Below are 8,393 nucleotides of genomic sequence, written 5' to 3' on the forward strand. Positions count from 1 at the left end.
GATATTTTCCACATATCCACCATGCGTAGCAATAATATGGCGTAGTCTCTGAATGAAATTACCCAAAACCTTTGACAACGTGTCTGGCGGAATGGCTTCACATGCAGATGAGATGTACTGCTTCAGCTGTTCAATTGTTTCTGGATTCTGGCGGTACACCTGGTCTTTCAAGTGTCCCCACAGAAAGAAGTCACAGGGGTTCATGTCTGGTGAATAGGGAGGCCAATCCACGCCGCCTCCTGTATGTTTCGGATAGCCCAAAGCAATCACACGATCATCGAAATATTCATTCAGGAAGTTAAAGACGTCAGCCGTGCGATGTGGCCGGGCACCATCTTGCATAAACCACGAGGTGTTCGCAGTGTCGTCTAAGGCAGTTTGTACCGCCACAAATTCACGAAGAATGTCCAGATAGCGTGATGCAGTAATCTATCCGGATCTGAAAAATGGGCCAATGATTCCTTTGGAAGAAATGGCGGCCCAGACCAGTACCTTTTGAGGATGCAGGGACGATGGTCCTGTGCACTATATCGTTAGCGAATGTCTCTCGTGCAGCTATGGTAGCGGCGCTGAGGGGTTGCCGCGTTTGAATTTTGTATGGATAGAGGTGTAAACTCTGGCGCATGAGACGATACGTGGACGTTGGCGTCATTTGGACTGCAGCTGCAACACGGCGAACGGAAACCCGAGGCCGCTGTTGGATCACCTGCTGCACTAGCTGCGCGTTGCCCTCTGTGGTTGCCATACGCGGTTGCCCTACCTTTCCAGCACGTTCATCCGTCACGTTCCCAGTCTGTTGAAATTTTTCAAACAGATCCTTTATTGTATCGCTTTTCGGACCTTTGTTTACATTAAACCTCCATTGAAAACTTCGTCTTGTTGCAACAACACTGTGTTCTAGGCGGTGGAATTCCAACACCAGAAAAATCCTCTGTTCTAAGGAATAAACCATGTTGTCTACAGCACACTTGCACGTTGTGAACAGCACACGCTTACACAGAAAGACGACGTACAGAATGGCACACCCACAGACTGCATTGTCTTCTATATCTTTCACATCACTTGCAGCGCCATCTGTTGTTGAAAATTGTAACTACTGTAATTTCGAAAGTTTGTCCGCCTGAAAATGTACTGTTGTCCCAAGCATATTGCAACAAACGGTGTATTTCTATCGCTGCTCGTTTAGTTTTTATTGCCGTTTCAAATATACCGGTCATTTTTGAAACACCCTGTAAATTCGATAATACATGGGTCCTCTATGACATCCCCTTCCCGCATCTTCCTTTTTCCTCAAACACATCCGCACCCTGTATATCATCCGGACACTCGATAGCCCCCCTCTCCCACTCCTGGTGTCTCCTATCCTCTGTATGCCCAGCCCCTTTCTGTGCCTTTACTGTTGTATCCCGCCCTCTCTCCATCTCCATGCCTTCCACCTCCTTTACCAACATACCTTCCAGTGCCTACCCCTCCCTGATGATGAGCTTCGCTCTAACAGCTACCCCTCCTACCAACTCTAAGCCCACCATCCCCTCTCCTTTGGGCTTCCTCTCTCCTCCTTTTTCCTTACTCTGAACGGTTTTTTTCTCCCTCCTACGCCCTCTCCCATTCCAGTACACCCCTTCCACATATCTTTACTCCCTCCTGGATTGCCTTTCCTTTCCCTCTCCCACACCACTCGTCTCCTACCCCTTGGTGCTTCCCCTGGCCACCTTTCTTTTCCTCCCACCATCGCCAGCCCCCTCCCCCACTGTCCCTTCCTGTCCATTCTTTTCCCTTCTCTCAGGTCTCCCCTCCCTCAGCACATCCCTCCCAGCAGTTTTTGTACTTTGTCATGTGTGCTCTGTCTCGTGCAGTGGTTTTATAGTGTCGTCGTTGTGTCGTCGTTCTGGTGTGTTTTAATACTGTGGCCAACTTTTAACTTGTGTATGTGATTTCAGTGTATTTTACATGCTATGCAAATCGCCAACTGTATTTTTATCATTATGTGGTCTTTTTTAACTATCTAACAATGAACGTATCCATGTAAGTCTATATTTTAACACCCATTGTCTCCTCTTACTACGTGGGGGAGTTGAAAAATAAGTTTCCACTGTCGACTGTGGTCAGAGTTGTTTGTGGAAGGAAAAAAAAAGAGAATTAGACATTAAAGATAAGACATATCTTTATTTTTCGATATAATTTCCATGTACATTGAGACATTTGTTGTACCAATTTATAAGTTTCAAAAAGCCTTCCAGGAAAAAATTAGGGCATTGAATACAGAAGAAGCATTGAACAGCTTGTTTGACGTCAGCATTGCTGCCAAAGCGCCTTCCGCCGAGAGTCTTCTTCAAAGCAGGAAACAGATGGAAGTCACTTGGTGCGAGATCCGGACTGTAAAGTGGATGGTGTAGCCACTCCCAACCAAGAATTGCAATATGGTTTTGCGTTGCCGTCGCCGTGTGTGGTCTCGCATTATCATCCAACAACATAATGCCAGATCTGAAAAGGCCAGACCGCTTTTTCCGAATCACCTATTTCAATTTCGACAGAGTAGCACATTATCGCGCACCATAGATGGTTGGATCCTCCCGAAAGTCCAGTAGCAAAACTCATCTGGCGTCCCAGAAACCGATGACTAGCACTTTACCTGCAGATGGAGTGCTTTTGAACTTCTTTTGGGCAGGAGATGATGGATGTTTCCAGTCTATGTATGCAGCCTTCGATATGGGCGTGTAATGGTGGACCCACGTTTCCACCCCCCAGAAGGTCATTGCCACATTCATGGTAACGCACAAGTTCTTCCAGGCTGAACGCCATCCGTTGTTCCATGTATGTCAGGGTCAGTTGGGGGGGCACCCATCGTGCTAACACCTTCCTGTATCGAAGAATGTCGTGGATGATCTTGTGAGCTCGCTCATATCCAATTCCAAGTTCTGCCGCTACTCCATCGATGGTGATACGCCGGTTCGCTTTAATAATGTCATCTACCTGTCTGACATTTGCATCTGTAGTGGCCGTGCACGTCTGTCCAGGTCTCGGCACGTCCTGCACTTGCTGACGTCCATCACTGAATTGCTGACACCATCTCCACACCATTAGTCTCGACATCACATGTGACCCATACACCTCAACAAGGCGGTTATGAATTTCTGTGCCTGATACTCCGGGTGCCCATTCATAGCAGATAACAGCTCTCACTTCCGCCTTTGACCACGACTCCAAAACGCACCTTCTCTCCATAGCTCCAGGAAAAGACTGAGCGGCTGGCCTCCACTTTGCACAGGCACTGCGACAGCGCCATCTGCTTGATCGTCGTCAACCTCTACCCAATGGTGTATCGGTGTCTTGCAAGTGTGCATTCACCTGCCGTGTCGTCTTTCACCCATATAACACAACTCTACCCACAGTCGACAGGGGAAACGTATTTTCCAACTCCCCATCATACATTCTGATGCCCCCTTTTTATCGCCTTTTATATGTATCATTTTCATCTTTTTATTAACTGTATCACCTGGCTGAAGAGTGGCGGATTCTGCCACTGCCAGCCCTCCCCTACCCACATGGAGTAGGGGAACGAAATCACAATAAAGAAAAAAAGTGAGTCGCTGTTCTAATATTATTATTACTCATCCTTATATTCCTCTAACAGCAGCTATTCATTTGTAGTTTGGCAGGAGGCTACTCCCCTGTAATTCAGTGATAGCTTGCTGTCCTATTATTATTACCATCCATCCTTCCCATAGAGTGCTATTGGCTAGACAGGATGGAGCAACTCTTCAGTGCTAGACTAATAGCGAAAATATCCACTCGACATCTAGCAGTTACTGGCGAAATGGGTGGAGCTACTGTCTAGTGTTCGATCAATGGCAACTCAAATGGTTTAAATAAACAATATTTCGAGCTGTGTACAAAATAATAAAGACTTATGTCAGTCCTATCCAGAAACCGAACACAGACTGAGTTCTTTTCCCACCGGTTTCCAGATAGGGAGGGGAGTGAGGAGTGGGGAGTTGGGGTTGGGGAGTGGGGTGTGGCGAATGGAGAATGGAGAATGGTGGAGGACCAACAGCACCTTCTGGTGGTGGTGGTGTTGTGATCTACGTCATTTGGTGTCCGAACATCAAGGTCAACACACAGTATTTGATATTCCTACCTATAAATATGAATTTCCCGCCATGTTTTGGATTTCCTGTCAAACTTTCAATTTCCCATCATTGTAGGGGGAGGGGCATGGGAAGTGGGAAGCGAGGGGAGATATGGAGAAGATCAACATGCTGGCTAGGGAAAACCATGACATCATCAGGGGGTGGGAGTAATTAACCGATCAATTGATTAATTTGCATAATTATGTTGATAGCATACCCTGAGAGGAATCTGACTGGTCTGTAATCAGGATCAGTAAGATTGCCTTTATTAAGTTATATAAGCTGCTTTACTACACTTTAGATCATGTGTTTTCTTCGAAATGTTCAGTAACTATACCATCTGCCTCTGGAGATCGGTAAAAGGAACCAATTGTTAATTTAATCTGGTGGTCACGTATAACCTCTGCCCATACTAACTCATAGGTACTATCTACTTTGATTTCACTACAAGGTAAAAATACTTCTGTCAGAATTAAACACTTCACCACCAGCTGTATTTAATCTGTCCTACCTGAACACAGTTAGGACCTCATTAAAAATTTCGACCTAACTTATTTCCAGCTTTAGGCAGCTTTCTGTACCTATAACAATTTGAGCTTCAGTGTTTTCTATTAGCACTAGGAGCTCTGGTTATTTTCCAGCACAGCTATGACAGTTCACAACTGCAATGCCAATTGTTTCTAGGTCTTCTTTCCCCTGTTTGCCCTCCACCCTTCGAGACTGACATCCTTTTTCTAGCACCCTGAGACCCTCTAACCTAAAAAAAAGAAAAACCATCCAGTTCCCTTCACTCAACCCCTCCCACTTGTGTAGCCATTTCCTTGTATAGTGGACCCCTGAACAATTAAGTAGAACCCTGAAACCCACCACCCTACGGCGTAAGACGAGGAATCCGGAGCCTAAATGGTCACAGAACCGTCTGAGCCTTTGATTCAGACCATCTGCTCGGCTCCTGGCTCTAATACGAGATGCTTGCTGCTTTGATGCTTGATAAGGAGCTTGCACACAAGTACCATTATTTCTGGGTGTCCCTCAATACATGTGCAAGTGTCGCAATATTTCTTTCTTTACTTAACCAGCATTGTTGTTTGCTTCAGAAGTGATCAGTGTCCCTAGCCCGCTTTCAGCATCGCCAACATCTGAGGGTGGCGACTGGATGTCACACCTTGTATTTAAATGCTGGCCACCCCTTCACAGGAGAGTGGTATTGAACCTCCTGATGGGTAGTACCAAATAGTGCCAGGGAAGAAAATCACAGAATTGATTCTCCACGGAAGTATTTCCTACTTGTGCATGTTTTTACTTAACCTGTGTATCGTTTGTGATACTTTCTCCATATATATGAGTGTATACACATCTACTACATTTCTTTTATGTATACGTGACAAAAACATTATAGATCTAGTGAGCCAGACACATCACACAATTCATTTTGTGATGGGTCGGTGGCTCCCAACAAGCTAGGTGCCATGTGAGGACGATGATGATGATGATGATGATGATGCTGATGATGATGAGGATGCTGGTATGCTGAATTTTTATGTGAGTATCTCTTTTATTTGTCTGTGTGCATGTTTTTTGTGTAGTTATCTTCTGATACTCATGGGATGTTGTACTGTTGCACAGAAATGCTGAATGCATTTGAGGTGCCTCAGGTATCATTGCTGCCTGTAACACCTCCAATGAGGCAACCTTCAGTTCCAAGTAATAATGAGTTCTTGAGTAAAGTAGAGGAGAGGTTCAATGGGGGGCATACAGCCATGAGTCAGTTGGGCATGGTGAAATTCCTGAGTAATTATCTCTAGATCACTGTATAAATTTTTTTGGATGCTTACAGAACTGCTTGACTGAGCAGGTGTCTAAATTTTTTCCTGAAGTTTATAGACTGTTGTTGTGTGGTATTTCAGATTTGCTTGATGACCTGGGACTGCTGTCCTTGGCACCATCAACGCCTGCATCGTCACTGTCATAAGCAGCAATGAAAGCGGCCGGAACTCCACTAGCAATCCTGATTGCGTCAGCGTCCAGACCACATCTGGTAGCGGGGGTAGAACCTCCACTGGCGGTTACACCTGCACCTTCAGCCAGACCATCGCAAGCGTCGCCGACACCTGGATCATTAAGGTGGTGTCTACACAGTAGTAATAGCAACGATGAGCTATCGACCAGCAGCAGCCCCTGCACCCATCCTGATAGTGAGGATAAAGCATGTCTCGCAGAATTACTATTTTCAGTGATTCAAAATTCACTTGGAGACAGGATCTTACTTACTTGCATCAGTAATACAACTGGATACTAAGACCCGATTTTTTTCCCTGTATAGACATCTGCCTGTTCTGGAAAGGAAATCTCCAAGATCTTAACGGATATGCAGTACTCCACCATTAAGTGCTTTGCTACAATATGTTGTGAGTTCACTCTCCCACCTAAGGAGGGCGTCTCGAAAGATGTCATCATATATAATCGAGGTAATACGGGCGAGATAACGTAGGGCGCATCAACTGCAAAATGAATTTATGATGGTACCATGAAGCCTTTAGAGTCCCACCTCTCTGATTTCCAACTAAGAGATTCGGGTAAAGCTCTCTTTGGTGTATTTGGAGATTCACGTTCATGTATATGATCTTTTCCACGGAGAGTCCTTGCATATCTGCCTTCCAAAGAATATTTCTGATAAAAAGGCCGTTGTTAATGTCAAAATAAAGACCAGTACTGCTTTTTGTGGTCACTTCTGGCTTCGAAAGAAGCTACGAAAAAGATGCACATCATCCAGAACAATGCTGCATGGATATTAGTGGATGTTATAAACACAATGCTATTGAATTCCCCTTGAACCTTCAGGACATTGGTAAATTTGTGAGCTAGAATTCCCACATATCTATTCATGTAAGAGTCCTGAGGGAATGTAAGTCAGATGACAGTGTTGTTACACGCAATGTCATTGGACCCACTTACTGTTTTGAAGTCTCTGGCTGGCAAACAAAACACAGGGATTTATGGTTAGTCACTGAACATGACAGATAACATTACTGTTGAATCCAAAACATGTCCCGCCTTATCTATTCCTAAATAAGTAAACACATAGACAGCATTTTTGCTCTAGGTACTTGAAATTGTTTACTACGAGTGAGCTGTTAATGAAGCATTGGCTAGATTACTCTACCAAGGACCTGGAACGTGTTATAATACCTACCAAAGAGAATAAAATCTTAAAGTTTAAGAATTTTCTCCACAAGGAGCATGTACCCTTTGCTGTATACACAGACTACAAATGTCTTCTCGCTCCCATGGCAGACTGTGGAGGTAAAACTACTGCCTCACTTACTACTCTCACAGAATACATGCCTTTTGCTGCTGCTTATCAGCTTGTATGTTCGTACTATTCAAGTCTTAATCATTTTGATTCGTACATTGGGGACGAACCTGCGGATATGTTGCTCTCTGAGCTTGAAAGCCTTACAAGGAAAGTTGATGGCACTTACAACGGCATCATTCCAACAACGGAAATGCAAGGGGATAAATCACTGTATGAGAATGCTGTTGACTGTTACATTTGCAACTGTTAGATAAAGAAGCTGGAACAACACGTAGGGATCATTGCCATATAAATGGCAAATTCCACATGCTCCACACGATACATGCAACTTGAACTACCAACTTCCAGGACACAAACCCGTTTTCACCCTCAATTTAAGTAGGTATAATGATCAATTCATAGTCGAGCTCTTGGCTGATTATGGAAAGAGCAGAGATCAGGTTAGAGTCCTACATGACACCACTGAGAGATACATTTCATTTTTAAAGATTATCACCAAGAAAGTTTCACTGAGGTTGCTCGACTCACAGAGATTCATGCAGACACCACTATGGAAGCTTCTGAAATGATGCATCATGAGGATTGACATCTCACTCAAGCTGCATTTCTATATGATACAAAGTTTCAGCCCATAATGAAGAAGGTTTTTCTTCCATATTAATATATGCATCCATGGGAAAACTCAACAAAAACACACTGCCTGACATAACCACATTATCCAACAAACTCTCAGGCACTGCCATACTGTATGCGAAGTATGGGTATACGGTGAATGTACGGCAGGAGTTCGCCATCCATAATTTAAAGGAATATGCGAAACTTTATATGGATATGGATGTGTACTTACTTGCAGATATTTTCCATTGATTCCAGAGTATATGCATGGACATATACAAACTGGATCCTGGGGGTTACTACATTACGCCAGGGATTTTGTGGGACACTTT

Source organism: Schistocerca piceifrons, chromosome 2 (genome assembly GCF_021461385.2).
Source record: "Schistocerca piceifrons isolate TAMUIC-IGC-003096 chromosome 2, iqSchPice1.1, whole genome shotgun sequence".
Taxonomy (NCBI): Eukaryota; Metazoa; Arthropoda; class Insecta; order Orthoptera; family Acrididae; genus Schistocerca; species Schistocerca piceifrons.